The 23,843-nt window shown below is 44.5% G+C and overlaps 1 protein-coding gene across 1 annotated transcript in view; it reads right to left on the reverse strand.

Annotated features, from left to right (window-relative positions):
• Window positions 1-23,843, reverse strand: part of LOC110504900 (SPARC (osteonectin), cwcv and kazal like domains proteoglycan 1) — a 449,363-nt gene that overhangs the window by 111,042 nt on the left and 314,478 nt on the right. The gene's annotated exons all lie outside the window — the stretch shown is intronic.

Below are 23,843 nucleotides of genomic sequence, written 5' to 3' on the forward strand. Positions count from 1 at the left end.
ATGATGTGGAAACAACGTTGATTCAACCAGTGTGTGGGCAATTACGACCTACCATTAACAGCGGTACAAATACACATTCTAACAAGACCAGTAAGATCAGAATGTACTCCCGTAATCAGACAACAGAGAATATGGATTGAAAGGAACAGAGTCTACTCAATACTAGGAGATACCTTTCAATCATTCAGACACAGAGATACAGCAAAATAATGACACGAAAACCCCTGAGTGTAAACTCACCCTCACAACCTAACAACGCAGTGCTTCGACAAATGGCTGTCCTCACCATGAGCATTTCTGTCAATGCCAGTGACCATAAAACAGAGGAGCGAGGAGAGAAGGAGTGAGGAGGTGAAAAAAGAGAAGAGAAAGTGTGTGTGTGTGTGTGTGTGTGTGTGTGTGTGTGTGTGTGTGTGTGTGTGTGTGTGAGCGCTTGCATGTGGCTTATAACAGTTATAAGACCCCCAAGCGCTCCAGGATCTAAACCATATGATAGTTGTAATCCATTCCAACATTCAGAAATCCCATATTGCATTTAGAGGAGTAAGAATCATAGGGAAAGAGTTGGAGATTTTAACGTAGGTAGAGTTTCTGTAGTGTGACCCTTCTGGGCCTGCCTCATCAGAACTCCGGGCAAGCAAGTCGTATAGCCCTGTCTGCGCTCACATCCATCTCCACGGCAACATTGTCGCCATAGCTGCGAGACACAGGTGGCTGGCGTCCAAGGTGACGAAGATCAAAGACACACATTGGCTCTGAGCGTTCCGAGCGTTTTGTCATTTCACGCTACGCTTACGACACAAATCCACCCACCGGGGACAGAGAGAGAGGAATAAAGAAAAGAGGAGAGGAAGAAAGAGAGAGAGAGCTATGAAACGGGGAAATAGGGAGGACTGTGGGTGTGGGGTGGGGGGGCTTACTCAGCTATTCTCCGGAGAGGAGAAGAGAGGAGAGGAGAGGAGAGGAGAGGAGAGGAGAGGGGAGAGGAGAGGAGAGGAGAGGAGAGGAGAGGAGAGGAGAGGAGAGGAGAGGAGAGGAGAGGAGAGGAGAGGAGAGGAGAGGAGAGGAGAGGAGAGGAGAGGAGAGGAGAGGAGAGGAGAGGAGAGAGGAGAGAAGAGGAGAGGAGAGGAGAGGAGAGGAGAGAGGAGAGGAGAGAGGAGAGGAGAGGAGAGGAGAGGAGAGGAGAGGAGAGGAGAGGAGAGGAGAGGAGAGGAGAGGAGAGAGGAGAGTAACAGAATTGAAAAAGAAACCCACCAACAACAAAACAACAGCAAACTGTTGTGACTACAACCTGATCAAAGAAGGATGGTGCGGAGGAGCTCATCCTCACTCCCAGGAATAACAACCTAACAACCTAAAAACAACTTCAAAGCCAAAAGGCCTCTGTACAGCTGAACCCCTTAGATAACTCATTAGAGTACCTCTGATAACAAGACAAGCTAGTGGCCAGGCCTCAATTATCTCACTAATGGGTTGTGTTTGAGCTACGTCTGCCGTGTGATGTCAACACGAGCACTCCCTGACCCACAACACATGCTACATGCTAGGTGGTTGAATCCTGGTTTAGTCCCGAAACACACCACCGTTATGCAGACATAAATATGATATTAAAGGAGGCATGTTTTTGAAGAGGTTTAAGGGAATACTTGAACGGGAGATATATGCATGTTTTTCTGTTGGTTATTAAGTAGTTTGTCATGTCTATGACTCTCTACTGTGCATTTAAATACAGATATCACAGGCCACATATAGCTGTCAAGGAATGTTCTCTCTCTCTCTCTTATCTCTTTCTCCATCCCCCACTCTCTTTCTCTTTGTCTATTTCTCTCGCTCACTTTCTGAAATTGAGAGAGACGGCATGGCAATCATTTTCCTGATATTTGTCAGTTTGTGGTGTTGAGTTTTACATCTTATTTAAAAAATAAAAAGGTGGCCTTGGCTCTCTCACTCTGCTTCCGAGCAGGAAGAAACCCATCTGACTTCAATCCCCGCGGAAAATTATTTTCTTCCCGTGAGGGAAATGAGAGATGAGAGGAGGATGAGAAGTGGGAGGAGGAGAGAGATGAGAGAGGGACCAGTGGGTGAGAGGACGGTGAGGGGAGGGTGACGGGGGAGAGAGGGGGATGTGGGGTGACAGGAGGAGAGAGAGATGAAAGGTGAGAGATATGAGAGGGGGAGATATGAGAGGGGCGAGGAGGAGAGAGAGATGAGAGGAAGTGAGAGAGATGAGAGGGGGAGAGAAGGGGTGACAATGGTTAACAGAGCTGTTGAGGTCTGTTTAGAGCAAACACAACCCATTGTTATGACGTTGCCCTCTTTGGGTACAGCGAGCACCATCCCCCTCTCTCTGCTCCTACAACCAGGCTGCTGTGGTCAGAGAGGTCGTAAATTCCTAGGGAAGACCCTGCCTCATGGCCACACAGTATAGAGACAGAGTGAAGTTTCTTAGAGAACAAAGGAATTCCTTCCACCTCACAGAACTTGAGGTCCGAACAACATTTATGTTCCCGAGAAGGTATAAAAGATTGGTGAAGAATCCAGCTACGAACTGGTCCATTTGTTACATTTTGGTGAAGCTCATGGGAGACGGTACGGCCACATTACCATAACGCTGTTTATATAATAGCCTCAGATATGAGGTTTACATCTAATTGTTGTATAAGATGAATGAGTGAGGATGATACTGTTTGTAAAATTGTGTAATGTGATTTTGGACTGTTTAATGAAGGAAACTCCAATTCCCTTTTGAGTTTAACTAAATCAGAGGACCGCCCATGAGCCCAGTTATAGTCGGGCATCCTGGGACAGGCCCTTTTCTGCAACGCCTGAATAAAACCCCAACTTTGAGAAATTCTCACTAGACCATGTTTTTCTCCATTACTAGAGGACAAAGGTTGCAGACCATTGCTGAATCTTTTAACCATACCACGTGGTAAAACTCTTAGACTATCGATACTGACAGAATAAGAACAAGTCTTTGATATTAATTACTAGTCTGCAGCTAGGCATTCGGTATCATTGAACGTGAAGAACGACAACCGCCGATACATCCATTCTACAACAACATGAAGGAATGTCACTTTGAACTATCCCCTCTAACCACGACAGAGAGAGAGAGTGAGAGAGAGAGAGAGAGAGAGAGAGAGAGGATGGAAACTCACCAACAGAAACTAACTTTTCAACAGCAATCAAGACGACACACTGAGTAGTGGTCCCGCTGTTGTAAATACTGTATATATATTGATTGCAATCGTTCCCGAATGAGTGAACGTTCATGCAAAGGATTAGCATTTCTATTGTTATAATTATCAACTGTGCGTTGTCTTCTCAGTCGACCCCCACTTCCCTTTTGTACAACAAGCCGCCATTCCGGTTCAGCCCACTAGGGCACGTTCCCCTGTCATTTCTTGTTACCATTTTTACTTTGTTTGTTTATGCATTTCTATTAATTACTTAGCTAGTAATAATTAAAGGATTTAAGGCAATTGATGTATGGATGACTCATAGTGAAGACTGTGTTCGTGCAGATAACCAACAATTTACGATGTTTGGAATGAGACTAACGTTAGGTAAAGTAAATAATTCATTAATTCGAAGACTAATTGATCAGATATAAAATATCTGAAAAGTTATATTAGGAAATTATAACTTTGTATTCGGAATATTTTCCTTGGTGCCCCGACTTCCTAGTTAATTACAGTTACATGATTAATCACGTAATAGTAATTACCAAGAATCTTTGATAAAAACTAAAAGTCTTCAGTCTTCTTTAATGATAGTAAAGACACAACACCATAAAATACTCAGATACAAACTAAGAGACAGCAACAGCGTGTGGTGGGAAGGAAACTGAGGTGCATTTCTCAATTCCAAACTTTCCTTTGAATACCATCCCAGCTAACAGATTTGGCTCCTTGGAAGTTGTGGGAACTTAAGGTTTCCCATTGGTTCTGGGAACTAAAGCCATACATTTCTGGCCTGGTAAAACGGAAGTGAGATGGAATTGAAAATGTAAATTTTTAGGTTGCAAGGTTATGAGAAAGTTTTCATTGTAGGTTTTATTAACGCTCTGAAAACAGAAATTATAGGTTATTTGTTGGTTTTTGAATAACTTCCTTAAAACATTCACTGAATATTTCAATTTGACTTTTAATTACACTGCTAGCTTATTTTGGGTTAACTTGTTTTCACTCCAAGCACAGATAGGACAAATGGAAATTCATTTCCTTAGGCGTTAATCATGCAAACACATGCATGTTTTATTGTGAAACGGCAACAGTGAGACTTGAACGTATAATCTTCTATTCTCTTTCCATGGACCTGTGCCACCAGGATGGAGCTAGCATGCCATGTTCTTTTATACATACAAAGCTGTTCTTCTTAGTCTATTCAAACAGATCCAATTTCAAAGGAAACAAGCACTCATCAGGTGTGGCCAATTAGAGAGAGAGAGAGGGGGGAGGGGGGAGAGGGAGAGAGAGAGAGAGAGAGAGAGAGAGAGAGAGAGAGAGAGAGAGAGAGAGAGAGAGAGAGAGAGAGAGAGGGGAGAGCGAGAGAGAGAGAGAGAGAGAGAGAGAGAGAGAGAGAGAGAGAGAGAGAGGCCGAGCCTTTATCTTTCTATTCCCAGACCTGGGTGAGCAGCCTTGCTGTTCAAGTCTGTTTAATCAACCAGTCAATTCTAATTCAGGAGCACCACATTCTATCCACTTTCTCTGCTCTGCTCTCCCTCTCTCCTTCTCTCTCTGCTCTTTCACTCTCCCTCTCTCCTTCTCTCTCTACTCATTCACTCTCCCTCTCTCCTTCTCTCTCCTCTTTCACTCTCCCTCTCTCCTTCAATCTCTACTCTTTCACTCTCCCTCTCTCCTTCTCTCTCTGCTCTTTCACGCTCTCGTCTTTCACTCTCCCTCTCTCCTTCTCTCTCCTCTTTCACTCTCCCTCTTTCCTTCTCTCTGCTCTTTCGCCCTCTCCTCTTTCACTCTCCCTCTCTCCTTCTCTCCCTCTCTCCTCTCTCTCCTCTTTCACTATTCCTATCTCCTCCCTCTCCTCTTTCACTATCCCTCTCTCCTCTTTCTCTCTCCCTCTCTCCTCTTTCACTCTCAATCTCTCCTATCTCTCCTCTTTCACTATCCCTCTCTCTTTCTCTATCATCTTTCACTACTCCTCTCCTCTTTCACTATCCCTCTCTCCTCTTTCACTCTCCCTCTCTCCTACTCTCTCCTCTTTCACTATCCCTCTCTCCTTCTCTCTCTCCTCTTTCACTATCCCTCTCCCCTCTTTCACTGTTCCTCTCCTCTTCTCTCTCTCCTCTTTCACTATCCCTCTCTCCTCTTTTACTGTTCCTCTCTCCTTCTCTCTCTGCTCTTTCACTCTCCCTCTCTCCTTTTCTCTCTGCTCTTTCACTCTCCCTCTCTCCTTCACTCTGTGCTCTTTCACTCTCCCTCTCTCCTCTTTCACTATATCTCTCTCCTTCTTTCATTATCCCACTCTCCTTCTCCCTCTCCTCTTTTACTATCCCTCTCTCCTTCTCTCTCTACTCATTCACTCTCCCTCTCTCCTTCTCTCTCCTCTTTCACTCTCTCCTCTTTCACTCTCCCTCTCCCCTTCCATCTCTACTCTTTCACTCTCCCTCTCTCCTTCTCTCTCTGCTCTTTCACTCTCTCCTCTTTCACTCTCCCTCTCTCCTTCTCTCTCCTCTTTCACTCCCCCTCTCTCCTTCTCTCTGCTCTTTCACCCTCTCCTCTTTCACTCTCCCTCTCTCCTTCTCTCCCTCTCTCCTCTTTCACTATTCCCCTCTCCTCCCTCTCCTCTTTCACCATCCCTCTCTCCTTGTCTCTCTCCTCTTTCCCTCTCCCTCTCTCATTGTCTCTCTCCTCTTTCACTCTCCCTCTCTCCTTTTCTCTCTCCTCTTTCACTATCCCTCTCTCTTTCTCTCTATCATCTTTCACTACTCCTCTCCTCTTTCACCCCCCTCTCTCCTCGTTCACTCTCCCTCTCTCCTACTCTCTCTCCTCTTTCACTATCCCTCTCTCCTTCTCTCTCCTCTTTCACTATCCCTCTCTCCTCTTTCACTGTTCCTCTCTCCTTCTCTCTCTCCTCTTTCACTATCCCTCTCTCCTCTTTCACTGTTCCTCTCTCCTTCTCTCTCTCCTCTTTCACTATCCCTCTCTCCTCTTTCACTATCTCTCTCTCCTCTTTCACTGTTCCTCTCTCCCCTCTTTCACTATTACTCTCTCCTTCTCTCTCTCCTCTTTCACTATCCCTCTCTCATCTTTCACTGTTCCTCTCCTCTTCTCTCTCTCCTTTTTCACTATCCCTCTCTCCTCTTTCACTGTTCCTCTCTCCTTCTCTCTCTCCTCTTTCACTATCCCTCTCTCCTCCTTCACTCTCCCTCTCTCCTTCTCTCTCTCCTCTTTCACTATCCCTCTCTCCTTCTCTCTCTCCTCTTTCACAATCCCTCTCTCCTCTTTTACTGTTCCTCTCTCCTACTCTCTCCCCTCTTTCACTATCTCTCTCTCCTATTTCACTATCCCTCTCTCCTCTTTCACTGTTCCTCTCTCCTTCTCTCTCTCCTCTGTCACTCTCCCTCTCTCCTTCAATCTCTCCTCTTTCACTCTCCCTCTCTCCTTGTCTCTCTCCTCTTTCACTCTCCCTCTCTCCTTCAATCTCTCATTCCTTTTACTTTCTCTCTCCCAGTATCTATATATATTATTCTCTCACAATCCCCCCTCTCACTCCTATATAACAATCCCCTCTCTCACTGCTATATCACAATCCTCCTCTCACTCCTATATCACAATCCCCCCTCTCACTCCTATATCACAATCCCCCCTCTTTCCCTCCTATATCACAATCACCCCTCTCTCATTTCTATATCACAACCCCCCTCTCACTCCTACAGTATATCACAATCCCCCTCTCTCACTCCATTATCACAATTGCCCCTCTCTCACTCCTATATCACAATATCTCTGTCTCACTTAGGGCTATTGCAGTGACCATATTATCGCCACACCGGCGGTCACGAGTCTTGAAGTTAGTCAAATTCTAAGTGACCATTTAGTCACGGTAATTAGGCTTCTCCAAACTCTGATGCTGCTGATGGTCATTAGCATCAGCAGCATCAAACTCACGAACTGCCTGGTACTCAACATTCTATTGTCCCTCTAATCACTCTGACATCAATGCAAATGTAATCGAAATTTAATCAAACACTTCATGAGCTCATGTTGATAAACTTTTCTATAGGCTATGCAATTGCGTGATAAAAAAAGAGTGATGGCCTCTATTAAAAAGAGGAGGATCTCATCAGCTTTCTGTAGGCTAGGCCTAATATATTTATTTCTTTCCTAATATTAAGCACATTGCTTATCTTTACAACAGGAGTATAGTCTACCGTATAGTCTACCTGGCTGGCATGAAAATTAACCACAGGAGAAGCGTCCTCCATTCGCTATTTAAGTGCAGAGATGACATGTATTTTTTCCCCTGCCCCTGTTTTGATACAGATGCATGATAATGGTCCATTCTAAATCAAAACAAATTTCACACATATATTTTTTAGTATATGTAAAGACAAGATTAAATCATGAATAGTCTGATGGGTGACAATATTAGCCTATCGCTTGTGAATTCTATATTATCACTTGTGAATGATGCCCAGCATAAGAAACTATGCCTTTTTTTGCAACTTTTCCGAATCATAGTCGCACACCTCATGTAGCCTAGCTCATAGGTATACATGTTTTGATAATGTTTGTATGACAACTAAAGTGGCCAAATAACTTCTTAAAATGAAGCACATTAATCAGTTTTACAAGGGGTGTAGAGCCTAACTGGCATACATAAGCAGCGAGTGAGTTTCAAGTTTGGAGAAGATCGTTTTCACCATAAAAATGCACCTTCATAATAAAAGCATTACATGCATAATTGCATTTGCGGTCACTTTTGTAAATGGTGTTTTCCACTAATTCACTCTTACTGCTGTGTGTGCATTGCTGCACTTATAATGTGAAGAAATAGCCTAATAGTTTATCAACATTGTAAAGCTATACATTCTGATCTGTTGCGTCAGCCAAATTGCATAAAAAAAGTTTTTTTGATGCTAGTGATTGTATTCATTTGAGATCTACTGTCACGACTTCTACCGAAGTCGAAGCCTCTCCTTGTTTGGGCGGTGCTCGGCGGTCCACGTCACTGGTCTTCTGGCCATCATTGATCCATTTTTCATTTTCCATTGGTTTTGTCTTGTCTTCCTACACACCTGGTTTCAATCTCATTCATTACCTGTTGTGTATTTAACCCTCTGTTTCCCCTCATGTCTTTGTCAGAGATTGTTTGTTATTCAGTGTTGTGTTGGTTTTTGTATTGGTCCGCGACGGGTCCTCGTACCCACTTTATTTATTGTTACATTTAGTGTTTGGAGTATGTTTTGTTTATTTGTTATTAAATACTTATTACATTACACTAAGTTTGTTTCTCCTGCGCCTGACTTCCCTGCCACCTATACACAGGACACTGACATCTATCGCATCCCACAACTGTCCCAGACTATGTTTGGAATATTTATTTCTTGCACAAAATAAAATAGGCAAACTTTTGTACTATGGGGGATAGTAGATTGACATAGGCTTGTGCTTTTGCTGTTCGTTAGGCTTACTCATCTTGTTGGTTGACGAAAAGTACATGTGGACAGTTCTTCCAAAAATCTTCAATATGCACCTCTGAATTGGATAAGGACGCGCGTAGTTGCGACCCTGAATGTGTCTGTCTTCCCTTGTAGCCTGTGAGAAATTTGCATCCTGTAGCACAAACTCCAAAAAGTTCTGGGACACTGTAAAGTCCTGTAAGAGCACCTCCTCCCAGCTGCCCACTGCACTGAGGCTAGGAAACACAGTCACCCCTGATAAATCAACGATAATTGAGAATTTCAATAAGCATTTTTCTATGGCTGGCCATGCTTTCCACCTGGCTACCCCTACCCCGGTCAACAGCCCTGCACCCCCCACAGCAACTTTCCCAAGCCTCCCCCATTTATCCTTCACCCAAATCCAGATGTTCTGAAAGCGCTGCAAAATCTGGATCCCTACAAAGTCAGCCGGTCTAGACAATCTGGACCCTCTCTTTCTAAAAATTATTCTCCGAAATTGTTGCAACCCCTATTACTAGCCTGTTCAACCTCTCTTTCGTATCATCTGAGATCACCAAAGATTGGAAAGCTGGTCATCCCCCTCCCCCGGTCATCCCCCTCTTCAAAAGGGGAGACACTCTAGACCCAAACTGCAACAGACCTATATCTCTCCTACCCTGCCTTTCTAAGGTCTTCGAAAGCCAAGTTAACAAACAGATCACCGACCAATTTGAATCCCACCGTACCTTATCCGCTATGCAATCTGGTTTCCGAGCTGGTCATCGGTGCACCTCAGCCAAACTCAAGGTCCTAAACGATATCATAACCGCCTTCGATAAGAGAAAATACTGTGCAGCTGTATTCATCGACCTGGCCAAGGCTTTCGACTCAAATGACTGCCTCGCCTGGTTCACCAACTACTTCTCAGACAGAGTTCAGTGTTTCAAATCGGAGGGCCCTGTTGTCCAGACCTCTGGCAGTCTCTATGGGAGTTCCACAGGGTTTAATCCTCGGGCCAATTCTCTTCTCTGTATACATCAATGATGTCACTCTTGCTGCTGGTGATTCTCTGATCCACCTTTACGCAAACAACATCATTCTGTATACTTCTGGCCCTTCTTTGGACACTGTGTTAACTAACCTCCAGACGAGCTTCAATGCCATACATCTCTCCTTCCATGGCCTCCAACTGCTCTTAAATGTAAGTAAAACAAAATGCATGTTCTTCAACATATCGCTGCACACACATGCCCGCCAAACATACCCTCGTAAAACTGACTATCTTACCGATCCTCGACTTCGGCGATGTCATTTACAAAATAGCTTCCAACACTCTACTCAGCAAACTGGATGCAGTCTATCCCAGTGCCATCTGTTTTGTCACCAAAGCCTCATATACCACCCACCACTGCGACCTGTATGCTCTAATCGGCTGGCCCTCGCTACATATTCGTCGCCAGACCCACTGGCTCCAGGTCATCTATAAGTCTTTGCTAGGTAAATCTCCACCTTATCTCAGCTCACTGGTCACGATAATAACACCCACCCGTAGCACGCGCTCCAGCAGGTATATCTCACTGGTCATCCCCTAAAGCCAACAGCTCCTTTGGCCGCCTTGCCTTCCAGTTCTCTGCTGTCAATGACTGGAATGAATTGCAAAAATCGCTGGAGCTGGAGACTTATATTTCCCTCACTAACTTTAAACATCAGCTATCCGAGCAGCTAAACGATTGCTGCAGCTGTACATAGTCCATCTGTAAATAGCCCATCCAATCTACCTACCTCATTCCCATATTGTTTTTATTTACTTTTCTGCTCTTTTGCACACCAGTATTTCTACTCGCACATCATCATCTGCACATCTATCACTCCAGTGTTAATTAGCTTAATTATAATTACTTGCTACTATGGCCTATTTATTGCCTTACCTCCTCACGTCATTTGCACACACTGTAAATATACTTTCTTTTTTTTCTATTGTGTTATTGACTATACTCTTGTTTATTCCATGTGTAACTTCCATGTGTGTTGTTGTTTGTCGCGCTGCTTTGCTTTAACTTGGCCAGGTCGCAGTTGTAAATCAGAACTTGTTCTCAACTGGCCTACCTGGTTAAATAAAGGTGAAATAAAAAATAATACAAATGCTGCCAAACATACCCTAGCAAAACTGACCATCCTACCAATCCTTGACTTCAGCGATTTAATTTACAAAATAGCCTCCAACACTCTACTCAGCAAATTGGATGCAGTCTATCACAGTGCCATCCGTTTTGTCACCAAAGCCCCATTTACTACCCACCACTGCGATCTGTATGCTCTCGTTGGCTGGCCCTCGTTTCATATTCGTCGCCAAATCCACTGGCTCCAGGTCATCTATAAGTCTTTGCTAGGTAAAGCCCTGCCTTATCTCAGCTCCCTGGTCACTATAGCAGCACCCACCTGTAGCACGCACCCCAGCAGTTATATTTCACTGGTCACCCCCAAAGCCAATTCCTCCTTCAGCCGCCATTCCTTCCAGTTCTCTGCTGCCAATGACTGGAACGAAATGCAAAAATCACTAGCTTTAAGCACCAGCTGTCAGAGCGGCTCACAGATCACTGCACCTGTACATAGCCCGTCTGTAAACAGCCCATCCAACTACCTCATCCCCATACTGTTATTTATTTTGCTCCTTTGCACTCCAGTATCTCTACTTGCACACTCATCTTCTGCACATCTACCACTCCAGTGGTTAATTGCTATTTTGTAATTATTTCACCACTATGGCCTATTTATTGCCTTACCTCCTTGTCCTACCTCATTTGCACACACTGTATATAGACTTTTTCTATTGTATTATTGCCTGTATGTTTGTTTATTCCATGTGTAACTCTGTGTTGTTGTTAGTGTCGCACTGCTTTGCTTTATTTTGGCCAGGTCGCAGTTGTAAATGAGAACTTGTTTTCAACTAGCCTACCTAAATAAAGGTGAAATATATATATATATATATATATATATATATATATATATATATATATATATATATATATATAGATATATATATATATATATTTTAAATTAACTACTGTAGCCCACAGATATTTTGCATAGCCAGATCAGGACCTAATATAAGGACTATTCAGAGTAGGCTATTATGTTCATCTGAAATAGACTACATTTTCTTAATATCATGTTTCTTTAGACCTGTCTAAAATAAATAATGGATTTATTGTGATGGTGTAGGCTATATTACATGGATTTATTATTAAAATGTAGATGTTCTGAAGGTCTGCATCAGTGGCATGTGTGGAAGCCAGAAGATGCTAAATGTGTTCATGTTAATTGACGGTCAATTACCATGAAAATGATAGTTATTTTCTTGTCAATCACCGGCTGATGAAATTTCATAACCACCACAGCTCTAGTTTCCTTCTCAAATTATGTTGCTTACTCAGTTAACCCACACTCTATCCTCATCTCTCCTCTCTCTATCTTCTCTCTCTCCTCTCTATATATTCTCTCTCCTCATCTCTTCTATGTATCTTCTCTCTCTCTTCTCTCTCTCTTCTCTCCCTCCTCTTCTCTCTATCTCTTCTCTCTCTCCTCATCTCTCTCATCTCTCTCTCCTAATCTCTCTTCCCCCTTTCTGTGTTCCCTACAAACATAACATTTAATTGTTCATAACCCTGACACAATCTCTCTCAATTCAATTCAAAGGGCTTTATTGGCATGGGAAACATGTTTATATTGCCAAAGCAAGTGAAATAGACAGGAAATAAACAAGGGAAATAAACAATATAAAATTAACAGTAAACATTGCACACAACATTTAAAATGTTATATTATTGGCTATGTACAGTGTTGTAATAATGTGCAAATAGTTGAAGTATGAAAGGGAAAATATATAAGCAGATAAACACAGGTTGTATTTATAATGGTATTTGTGCTACATTCGTTGCCCTTTTCTTGTGGCAACAGGTCACAAATCTTATTGCTGTGATTGCAAACGGTAGTATCACACCGAATAACCTCAGCAAAAAAAGAAACGTCCCTTTTTCAGGACCCTGTCTTTCAAAGATAATTCGTAAAAATCCAAATAACTTCACAGATCTTCATTGTAAAGGGTTTTAACACTGTTTGCCATGCTTGTTCAATGAACCATAAACAATTAATGAACATGCACCTGTGGAACAGTCGTTAAGACACTAACAGCTTCCAGACGGTAGGCAATTAAGGTGACAGTTATGAAAACTTAGGACACTAAAGAGGCCTTTCTACTGACTCTGAAAAACACCAAAAGAAAGATGCCCAGGGTCCCTGCTCATCTGCGTGAACGTGCCTTAGGCATGCTGTAAGGAGGCATGAGGACTGCAGATGTGACCAGGGCAATAAATTGCAATGTTCATACTGTGAGATGCCTAAGACAGCGCTACAGGGAGACTGGACGGACAGCTGATCGTCCTGGCAGTGGCAGACCACGTGTAACAACACCTGCACAGGATCGGTACATCCGAACATCACACATTCGGGACAGGTACAGGATGGCAACAACAACTGCCCGAGTTACACCAGGAACACACAATCCCTCCATCAGTGTTCAGACTGTCCTCAATAGCCTGAGAGAGGCTGGACTGAGGGCTTGTAGGCCTGTTGTAAGGTAGGTCCTCACCAGACATCACCGGCAACAATATCGCCTATGGCCACAAACCCACCGTCGCTGGACCAGACAGGACTGGCAAAAAGTGCTCTTCACTGATGAGTCACGGTTTTGTCTCACCAGGGGTGATGGTCGGATTCGCGTTTATCGTTGAAGGAATGAGCATTACACCGAGGCCTGTACTCTGGAGTAGGATCGATTTGGAGGTGGAGGGTTCGTCATGGTCTGGGGGCAGTGTGTCACAGCATCATCGGACTGAGCTTGTTGTCATTGCAGGCTATCTGAACGCTGTGCATTACAGGGAAGACATCCTCCTCCCTCATGTGGTACCCTTCCTGCAGGCTCATCCTGTCATGACCCTCCAGCATGACAATGCCCCCAGTCATACTGCTCGATCTGTGCGTGATGTCCTGCAAGACAGGAATGTCAGTGTTCTGCCATGGCCAGGGAAGAGCCCGGATCTCAATCCCATTGAGCACGTCTGGGACCTGTTGGATCGGAGGGTGAGGGCTAGGGCCATTCCCCCCAGAAATGTTCGGGAACTTGCAGGTGCCTTGGTGGAAGAGTGGGGTAACATCTCACAGCAAGAACTGGCAAATCTGGTGCAGTGCATGAGGAGGAGATGCACTGCAGTACTTACTGCAGCTGGTGGCCACAGCAGATACTGACTGTTACTGTTTACATTTTGATCCCCCCCCTTTGTTCAGGGACACATTATTTTATTTCTGTTAGTCACATGTCTGTGGAACTTGTTAAATTTATGTCTCAGTTGTTGAATCTTGTTATGTTCATACAAATATTTACACATGTTAAGTTTGATGAAAATAAACGCAGTTGACAGTGAGAGGACGTTTCTTTTTTTGCAGAATTTAGAAATGGGATTTTATCAAGATTGGTTTTGTTTTCAAATTATTTGTGGGTCTGTGTAATCTGAGTGAAATATGTATCTATGATATGGTCGTACATTTGATTAGGAGGTGCAGCTCAGTTTCCATCTCATTTTGTGGGCAGTGTGCACATAGCCTGTCTTCTCTTGAGAGCCAGGTCTGCCTACGGTGGCCTCTCTCAATAGTAAGGCTATGCTCACTAAATCTGTACATAATCAAGTATTTTCTTAATTTAAGGTCAGTGACAGTGGTCAGGTATTCTGCCACTGTGTACTCTCTGTTTAGGGCCAAATAACATTCCAGTTTGCTCTGTTTTTTTGTTGATTCATTCCAATGTGTCAAGTAATTATCTTTTTGTTTCGTTGGTTGCTGTCCTGGGGCTTTCTGGGGTCTGTTCATGTTTCCCCATACCAGCTGGCAGAGGGGACTCTTCTCCAGTTTCATCTCTCTGTCGGTGAAGGCTTTGTTATGGAATGTTTGAGAATCACTTCTTAGGTGGTTGTGGAATTTAACGGCTCTTTTCTGGATTTTTGATAATTAGCAGGTATTGGCCTAATTCTGCTCTGCATGCATTGTTTAGGGTTTTACGTTGTACACAGAGGATGTTTTTGCAGAATTCTGAATGCAGAGTCTCAATTTGGAGTTTGTCCCATTTTGTGAATTCTTGGTTGGTGAGTAGACCCCAGACCTCACAACCATAAAGGGCAATGGGTTCTGATTCAAGTACTTTAAAACTGATTCAAGTACTTTAAATCAGATCCTAATTGGGCCCCTCTTGCCTTGTCTCTCAGTTCACAGCTTTGTGGAAGTTTCCTGTGGTACTTTTGTAATGTATCTGTTATGGATCCCCATTAGATGCTGCCATGGCAGCAGTTACTCTTCCTGGGGTCCAGCAAAATTGAGGCAATTATTAATTTAAAAAACATGACAATACATTCAATATATATTTCACAACATATTAAGCGTGTGTCCTCAGGCCCCTTCTCTACAACCACATATCAATGAAATACAATTCATGTGTACGTGTGTGTATAGTGCATATAGTATAGTGTGTTTGCATGTGTTTATGTTTGTGTTTCTTCACAGTTCCATAAGGTGCATTTTGATCAGGTTTTTTTTCCTAAATGTTTTCTGCTTGCATGAGTTACTTGATGTGGAATAGTGTTCCATGTAGTCATGGCTCTATGTAGTACTGTGCACCTCCCATAGTCTGTTCTGGACTTGAGAACTGTGAAGAGACTTCTGGTGGCATGTCTTGTGGGGTATGCATAGGTGTTCGAGCTGTGTGCTAGTAGTTCAAACAGACAGCTCAATGACCTCAACATGTCAATACCTCACAAATACAAGTAGTGATGAAGTCAATCTCTCCTCCACTTTCAGCCAGAAGAGATTGGCATGTATTGAAATCAACAAAGCATGAAAAGACTTTGCTTTTGTTCAGGTTTGTTTGTCAACAAGGGTGTGCAGGGTAAACAAGTGGTCTGTCGTACAGTAATTTGGTAAAAAGACAGTTTGAGATTTGCTCAGGACATTGAGGAAATGTAGGAATCTGCTCTTAATTATAATGCAGAGGATTTTCCTAAAGTTGCTCTTGACGCATATCCCACTGTAGTTATCGGGGTCGAATTTGTCTCCAATTTTGTCGATTGGGGTGATCAATCCTTGGTTCCAAATATTTGGGAAGATGCCAGAGCTGAGGATGATGTTAAAGAGTTGAAGTATAGCCAATTTGTGGTCTGTATATTTTCATTTAGGATACCATCAAAATCCCAGGCCTTTTTGGGTTGAAGGTTCTGTATTTTGTCCTGTCGTTCATCAAATTTAATTGAAGAATCCAGTAGGTTCTGGTAGTCTTTAATATCTGACTCTGTTTAGTGTGTTCCAATTTTCCCAGAAGAGGTGTCACGTCTACTCCCGCTCCTCCCCTCCGGCGTTCGACATCGCCATTAAACTAACCACCGGTCCTGGGAATCATCATTACTGTGTCAGCATTGATGTCGCTATTTCCCCCTGTCCAGACGCTGTTCCTGTTCTGTTTCATGTACGTTGTTTATTAAATGTTCACTCCCTGCACATGCTTCTCGTCTCCAGCGTCGATCCTCACAGTTACAAGTGGCTGGAATCTAGGGATTCTTGAATTACATTGAGCTGATTTCTGACGTGCTGTTCATTCTTTCTTACTGTATTTCTGTATTGTTTTCGTGTTTCACCATAGTGAAGGTGTAGGCTTGCTTTCCAAGATTGCGTAGCAGTCGGACGTATATTTGTCTTGTCTTGTCCGTTGTACATAGTCATTTTACTAATTTTTTTCATATATATTTCGTATATATTTTATTCTCACTTTCCATCTACGAACTGAATATACTTTCCTGCAACCCGCCTCACCCAATGTGGTACGGATCTGCTATTTTATACTTTAGAATCGGAACCGCCATCAGAAGCTAGCCAGCTAACTAGCTACTAGCTACTAGTCAGTTAGCCACTGCTAGCGGTCTTCACCATTAACTCGGACACCAGCCAGCTTCAGCTTGGTCAATACCTGTCAGTCTGCACAGCACGACATCAACCCAGAGCATATGGGACTACTTTTTCTCTACCTCATCACCGGATTCCTGCCGGTGATGAGGTAAAGGGTCCATTACACCGGATCATCGCAGCTAGCTAGCTGCATTCGAGTGGCTACTGCTGGCTAACGCCTCTGTCCTGAAGCAATCACCAGTTAGCCTTGAGCTGAAGAGGTCTACCAGCTAATTCCTGGGCTACAATATCTCTTTTGCCATTTGGCCTGGACCCTTTATTACTGACAAGGAGTCCCGCCGATCCATCACAACTGGTCTGCCGACGTAATTTCAACCGCCTCTTCCGTTGCGAGGTCGCCGAAGGCCCATCTGCTATCCTCGGACCGCTAACTGTCCTGACCAACTTGCCCTCTAAATACACCTCTGCTGTCTTCAACCAAGATCTCAGCGATCACTGCTTCATTGCCTGCATCCGTAATGGGTCTGCTTGTCAAACGACCACCCCTCATCACTGTCAAATGCTCCCTAAAACACTTCAGCGAGCAGGCCTTTCTAATCGATCTGGTCCGGGTATCCTGGAAGGATATTAACCTTATCCCATCATTAGAGGATGCCTGGTTTCTCTATAAAAGTGTTTTCCTCACCTTCTTAAATAAGCATGCCCCATTCAAAAAATGTAGAACTAAGAACAGATATAACCCCTGGTTCACCCCAGACTTGCCTGCCCTTGACCAGCACAAAAACATCCTGTGGCGTTCTGCATTAGCATCGAATAGCCCCCGCGATGTGCAACTTTTCAGGGAAGTCAGTAACCAATATACACAGTCAGTTAGGAAAGCTAAGGCTAGCTTTTTCAAACAGAAATATGCATCCTGCAGCACTAATTCCAAAAAGTTTTGGGACACTGTAAAGTCCATGGAGAATAAGAGCACCTCCTCCCAGCTGCCCACTGCACTGAGGCTAGGAAACACTGTCACCACCGATAAATCTACGATAATTGATCATTTCAATAAGCATTTTTCTATGGCAGACAATACTTTCCACCTGGCCACCCCTACCCTGGCCAACAGCTCTGCAGCAACTCGCCCAAGCCCCCCCCCTCACCCGCTTCTCCTTCTCTCAAATCCAGACAGCTGATGTTCTGAAAGTGCTGCAAAATCTGGATCCCTACAAATAAGCTGGGCTAGACAACCTGGACCCTCTCTTTCTAAAATTATCCGCTGACATTGTTGCAACACCTATTACTAGCCTGTTCAACCTCTCTTTCGTATCATCTGAGATCAACAAAGATTGGAAACCCTCTTCAAAGGGGGAGACACTCTAGATCCAAACTGTTATAGACATATATCCATCCTGCCCTGCCTTTCTAAAATCTTCGAAAGCCAAGTTAACAAACAGATCACGACCATTTCGAATCCCACCGTGCCTTCTCCTCTATGCAATCTGGTTTCCGAGCTGGTCATGGGTGCACCTCAGCCACGCTCAAGATCAGAAACGATATCATAACCACTGTGGATAAAAGGCAGTACTGTTCAGGCGTCTTCACTGACCTGGCCAAGGCTTCTGACTCTGTCAATCACCGCATTCTTATCGGCAGACTCAACAGCCTTGATTTCTCAAATTACTAAACTTGTTCTCAACTGGCCTACCTGGTTAAATAAAGGTGAAATACCTTTTTTTAAAGGCTTAGGTTTTCTGGGTCTCTGTGTTTTTGGTTGGAGAGGTTCCTCAATTCCTTTTAGGTTTTTGCATTCTTCATCAAACCATTTGTCATTGCTGTTAATTTTCTTAGGTTGTCTGCTTGAAATGTTTAGATTTGATAGGGAAACTAAATAGCAGAATATATTATTTAGGCTTTGGACTGCCAAGTTTACACCTTCACTATTGCAGTGAAGCATTTTGTCCAGCAAGTTGTCTAAAAGGGATTGAATTTGTTGTTGACCAATTGTTTTTTGGTAGGTTTCTACACTACTTTCCTTCCATCTTTCACATTTCTTAATAGTATGCAGTTTGTTGGGCTTCGATGCCTCATGATTGAATATTGCTCTGGTCAAGTAGACTGTGATTTTGCTGTAATCTGATAGGAGTGTCAGTTTGCTGACTGTGAACGCTCTGAGAGACTGGGTTGAGGTCAGTGATAAAGTAGTCTACAGTACTACTGCCAAGAGATGAGCTGTAGGTGTATTTACCGCAGGAGTCACCTCAAAGCCTACCACTGACTATGTACATACCCAGCGTGCAACAAAGCTGCAGGAGTTGTGACCCGTTTTTGTTGGTTGTTTTGCCGTAGTTGTCTAGTGGGTCACGTTGGAGAGGAAATGCCGTCACCTCCAGGCAGGTGTTTGTCACTCTGTTTGCTGAGGGTGTCAAGGCTCTTTCCAGTTCTGGCATTTAGGTCGCCACAGACTAGTACATGTCCCTGGGTCTGGAAATGATTGATCTCCCCCTCTAGGATGAAGAAGCTGTCTTCATTAAAGTATGGAGATTCTAGTGGGGGATATACGTAGCACACAGGAGGCATTTTTCTCTGTTGAGGTAATTTCCTTATTAATTTCTAGCCAGATGTAAAATGTTAATGTTTTGATCATTTCTATAGAGTGAGTTAGGTCTGCGCTATACCAAATTAGCATACCCTCTGAGTCTCTTCCCGGTTTCACACCTGGTAGGTGGGAACCAGTGGGTCCATCTCCTCTATACCATGTTTGCTGTACATGTATTTCCAATTTCTTTGGTGAAGTCCGGGTTCCTGCTCTTTAGTCCAAAGGCAGAGGACCTCAGACCTTGTCCATTCCAGGATGAGATTGTAAAAGCTTTGTGTTCCATAGTGTCCAGTGTTGTTATTTGTGTGGTTTAGGCTTAGATGTGAGCATTAGGTGTGAGCAGAGCATGCTGAGCATCTGGTACATCCCTCTGGGGTTGAAGGATGGGGCTTTGGTGGGTGTAATCGTGGGGGTTGGGCCTGTTGCTCTGTTCACAGCCTGTGCATATGTGTGGGTGTCATGTTGAGGTCCTTGCTGCAGGGGTGCAGGAAATGGGGGGGGCAGAAGGGGAATAAGACTGAGCTGGGAGCGGGTGGGGGCTATATAGGATGTGGCTAGGGTTTGTTTGGGGAGGGGTCGACTGGTTGGGGTTGGTGGTGCTGTGGTCTGGGTGTAGGTCCTCTTGTTGTGGACCCTCTTGGTGCAGGTTCTCCGGGAGGGTGTCTTGCAGTTCTGGGAGGGTGTCTCACTGGTCTGGGCAGGGTGTCCTTCTCAGATGATCCTGTGTGAGGTGCTGGGGTTGCGGTTGAGGGTGATTTCCTTCAGGGTCCTGGTAAAGGTAGGAACTGCTGCCTTGTGGACCAAGTCCAGGGTGGGAGTGGTGGGACTGGTAAATGTTTGGTTTTTAGCCACAGTCCCTGGAAATGCTTGCATTCACCCGCTGTATGGTGGCAGGGGGAAAGTATTTTCGTGGTAGCAGGGTGGAGACAACTACTTGTGCATTGGGGAAAGTGGAAGACACCTTTTCAATCACTCCATTGAGTGCTGTGGCCACCCTTTCCTGTTGTGCCCTCAGGTAATTTGTGCCTGTGTGTATTATGATGTGGCTGGGGGACCCTAGTCGGTCCTCTGACAGCAGCTCTAGGGCGTGCCGGGTTGTTTGGACACCAGAGTTTAGCCACTTCGTGTTTTGGAAAAAGTTTCCCCATTTGAGTCAATTAGGAACACAATCTCTGTCTTTTGTGTGTCTTCAGTGGGTGTAGGGGTGTTGTCAGGAGAGCTGTCCGGTGGACTGACATGGGCGGTGCCAGGAGGGGGAATCTGCTGGGTTGTTGGATCCTGCCTTGTCTGTCCTGCTATGGTGTTAGGCCTATGGTCGGGGTCTGAAGTGGGCTGTTCTGGGGGATTGGCCAGCTCTCTCATGAGTGGTTCATTGTCACACCTCAGCTTTCTCACCTCCTCCTGCAGTACTGTTAGCTGGGCTGTGTTCCTCTCTCTCCTCGTTAAGTTCTCTCACCACAGACAGGAGTGCAGCCAGCTCTCTCAGACAACCGTCTATCTCCACCTTCAGCCCCCGGGTCTTGTTGGGCTGTTGTGGACTAGCTCACTGAGCTCCACCATGTCTCGCTCCAGCTTTGTGAATTTATCTCTCTCAACGATGGAGGAGCAGTGCAGTTGTGGGAACTGAGTCAGTTCAGTACTGGGGGGGGTGACTCTCCTCATCTGCAGGACAGTTTGAAGAGGTGTGATCAGACTCGTTCGGGGTGGGGAGTCGTCACCAAGAGAAAGCTTCTCTGTGCTCTCTTTTTGATTCTTTTGAAGTCCTGTCAGAAATGTATGAAGCTGCCCTGAAATACCACTGTTCCATTCTTGTACAGGTTGAGAGAGAGTGTCTTGGTCTCAGGGTCCTCGTTTTCCAGTATTCTCATTGTCCACCCTCCTCCAATACCAATACTCCACAGCTCTTATAGCGGTGTGCCAATGCCCAGTAATGGCCTGTGTGAAAGATTTAGTTGCTTACGTTCCCATTTTTGCAGCAGTCAGCAAAAAGTGTCTCTGGATTGTCCATGTGGAGCTCTTTGTACTCTTTCCATGCCTTGTCATTTTTACTATCAAATGGGTACTGTACTTTGGTGACCTCTGCACAGGGGAAAGCCATGGAGCAGGGGGCCAAAGAGGTCTCTACATTTGGGTGGGGGAGGAACTCTGCTGCCATTGTTGGGCTCAGTGGCTTCAAACCTCTCACTTCACACTTCAATGCTAATTAATGTTGCAACCGGGTCTGTTCTTTGGTAACAAGCTTGGTAGCCTTTTAATCTTTTAACTTCAGTCTTTATATCTTTTAATCTTTAGCATTCAGTCTTTATAAGGTTAAATATCTAGAGATTATTGTGATGTTCTTTTCCATCTAGGCTTTCAAAGTAGTTTCAGACTGAACATTACTTACTCAGTTCAAGGTTGGATGATATTTTAGGGTTTCTGTTTTGCTTCTCAGACAGTTTGCTGGATAGTCCTTGGCAGTAAAAATCCTTGGCAGTAAGAATCCTTGGTAGTAAAAATCCTTCCAGAATCTTTCCAGCTAATTTTTACCAAAATTTGGAGTGAACGTTATGTTGTGGTGGGTAGCATTCTGTAACAAAGTTTATCCAACCCCTAAATTGTTTTATGCTGAAAGATTCAGGAGCTCATCGCTCATCTTGCTTTCGTTCATCTGTTCATCTCTCTCTCCCTCTATCTCGCTCTCTTCCTCTATCTCTCTCTCTCAAATTCCCAATGGCTTTATTGGGATGGAAGGTGTTACCACATACAGTGTAGACACATATAAAATCAATGATGACGCAGAAAGGTAATAATAGGAACAATAATAATACTCAATGAGTAGTAACAATTAACCAGACACCACAGTAAGAAATGAATAACAATAATGAACTAGTGATAAAGACACAGGTAGCCATGTTAAATCTCTGGTTGGTCGTTCCACTGGCTGTCCCTACGGGTGTGGCTGTCCCTACAGGTGTGGCTGTCCCTATGGGTGTGGCTGTCCCTACGGGTGTGGCTGTCCCTACGGGTGTGGCTGTCCCTACGGGTGTGGCTGTCCCTACGGGTGTGGCTGTCCCTACAGGTGTGGCTGTCCCTATGGGTGTGGCTGTCCCTACGGGTGTGGCTGTCCCTATGGGTGTGGCTGTCCCTACGGGTGTGGCTGTCCCTACGGGTGTGGCAGGAAGCTATATATTTTGCAGCTAATATGGCACAAAGGGGTTTTTCTCCCAATAGATATTGGATGTTCTCCTTTTCTGTTTTGGTTAAAACAAATGTTGAATTTGTTTTCAATTTTGGGAAAGAAAATTCCCCGTAAGTCTGTATAGTTCTGGCAGAGTATGAGAAAATGCAGCTCTGTCTCGACCTTTCTCTGAGACCAGAGTGAGCATAGACTGTCCTCTCTGGGTAGCCAGATCTGTCTGTGATGACCAGTCTCTATAGCCAGGCTGTCCTCTCTGAGTAGTCAGATCTGTCTGTGATGACCAGTCTCTATAGCCAGGCTGTCCTCTCTGAGTAGTCAGATCTGTCTGTGATAGACGGTTTCTATGGCCAGGCATTCCTCTCTGAGTAGCCAGATTTGTCTGTGACAGACGGTTTCTATAGCCAGTCTGTCCTCTCTAGGTAGCCAGATTTGTCTGTGAGAGACGGTTTCTATGGCCAGTCTGTCCTCTCTAGGTAGCCAGATTTGTCTGTGACAGACAGTTTCTATGGCCAGTCTGTCCTCTCTAGGTAGCCAGATTTGTCTGTGACAGATGGTTTCTATGGCCAGTCTGTCCTCTCTAGGTAGTCAGATTTGTCTGTGACAGACAGTTTCTATGGCCAGTCTGTCCTCTCTAGGTAGCCAGATTTGTCTGTGACAGACGGTTTCTATGTTCAAGCTGTCCTCTCTAGGTAGCCAGATTTGTCTGTGACAGACAGTTTCTATAGCCAGTCTGTCCTCTCTAGGTAGCCAGATTTGTCTGTGACAGGCGGTTTCTATGGCCAGTCTGTCCTCTCTAGGTAGCCAAATTTGTCTGTGACAGACGGTTTCTATGGCCAGTCTGTCCTCTCTAGGTAGCCAGATTTGTCTGTGACAGACAGTTTCTATGGCCAGTCTGTCCTCTCTAGGTAGCCAGATTTGTCTGTGACAGACGGTTCCTGTGGCCAAGCTGTCCTCTCCAGGTAGCCAGATTTGTCTGTGACAAACGGTTTCTATAGCCAGTCTGTCCTCTCTAGGTAGCCAGATTTGTCTGTGACAGACGGTTTCTATGGCCAAGCTGTCCTCTCTGGGTAGTCAGATCTGTCTGTGACAGACGGTTTCTATGGCCAAGCTGTCCTCTCTGGGTAGTCAGATTTGTCTGTGACAGACAGTTTCTATGGCCAGTCGTCCTCTCTAGGTAGCCAGATTTGTCTGTGACAGACGGTTTCTATGGCCAAGCTGTCCTCTCTGAGTAGTCAGATCTGTCTGTGACAGACGGTTTCTATGGCCAAGCTGTCCTCTCTGAATAGTCAGATTTGTCTGTGACAGACGGTTTCTATGGCCAAGCTGTCCTCTCTGAGTAGTCAGATATGTCTGTGACAGACGGTTTCTATGGCCAAGCTGTCCTCTCTGAGTAGTCAGATCTGTCTGTGACAGACGGTTTCTATGGCCAAGCTGTCGTCTCTGAGTAGTCAGAT

This window comes from Oncorhynchus mykiss, chromosome 25 (genome assembly GCF_057628025.1).
Source record: "Oncorhynchus mykiss isolate SJ-2025 chromosome 25, ASM5762802v1, whole genome shotgun sequence".
Taxonomy (NCBI): domain Eukaryota; kingdom Metazoa; phylum Chordata; class Actinopteri; order Salmoniformes; family Salmonidae; genus Oncorhynchus; species Oncorhynchus mykiss.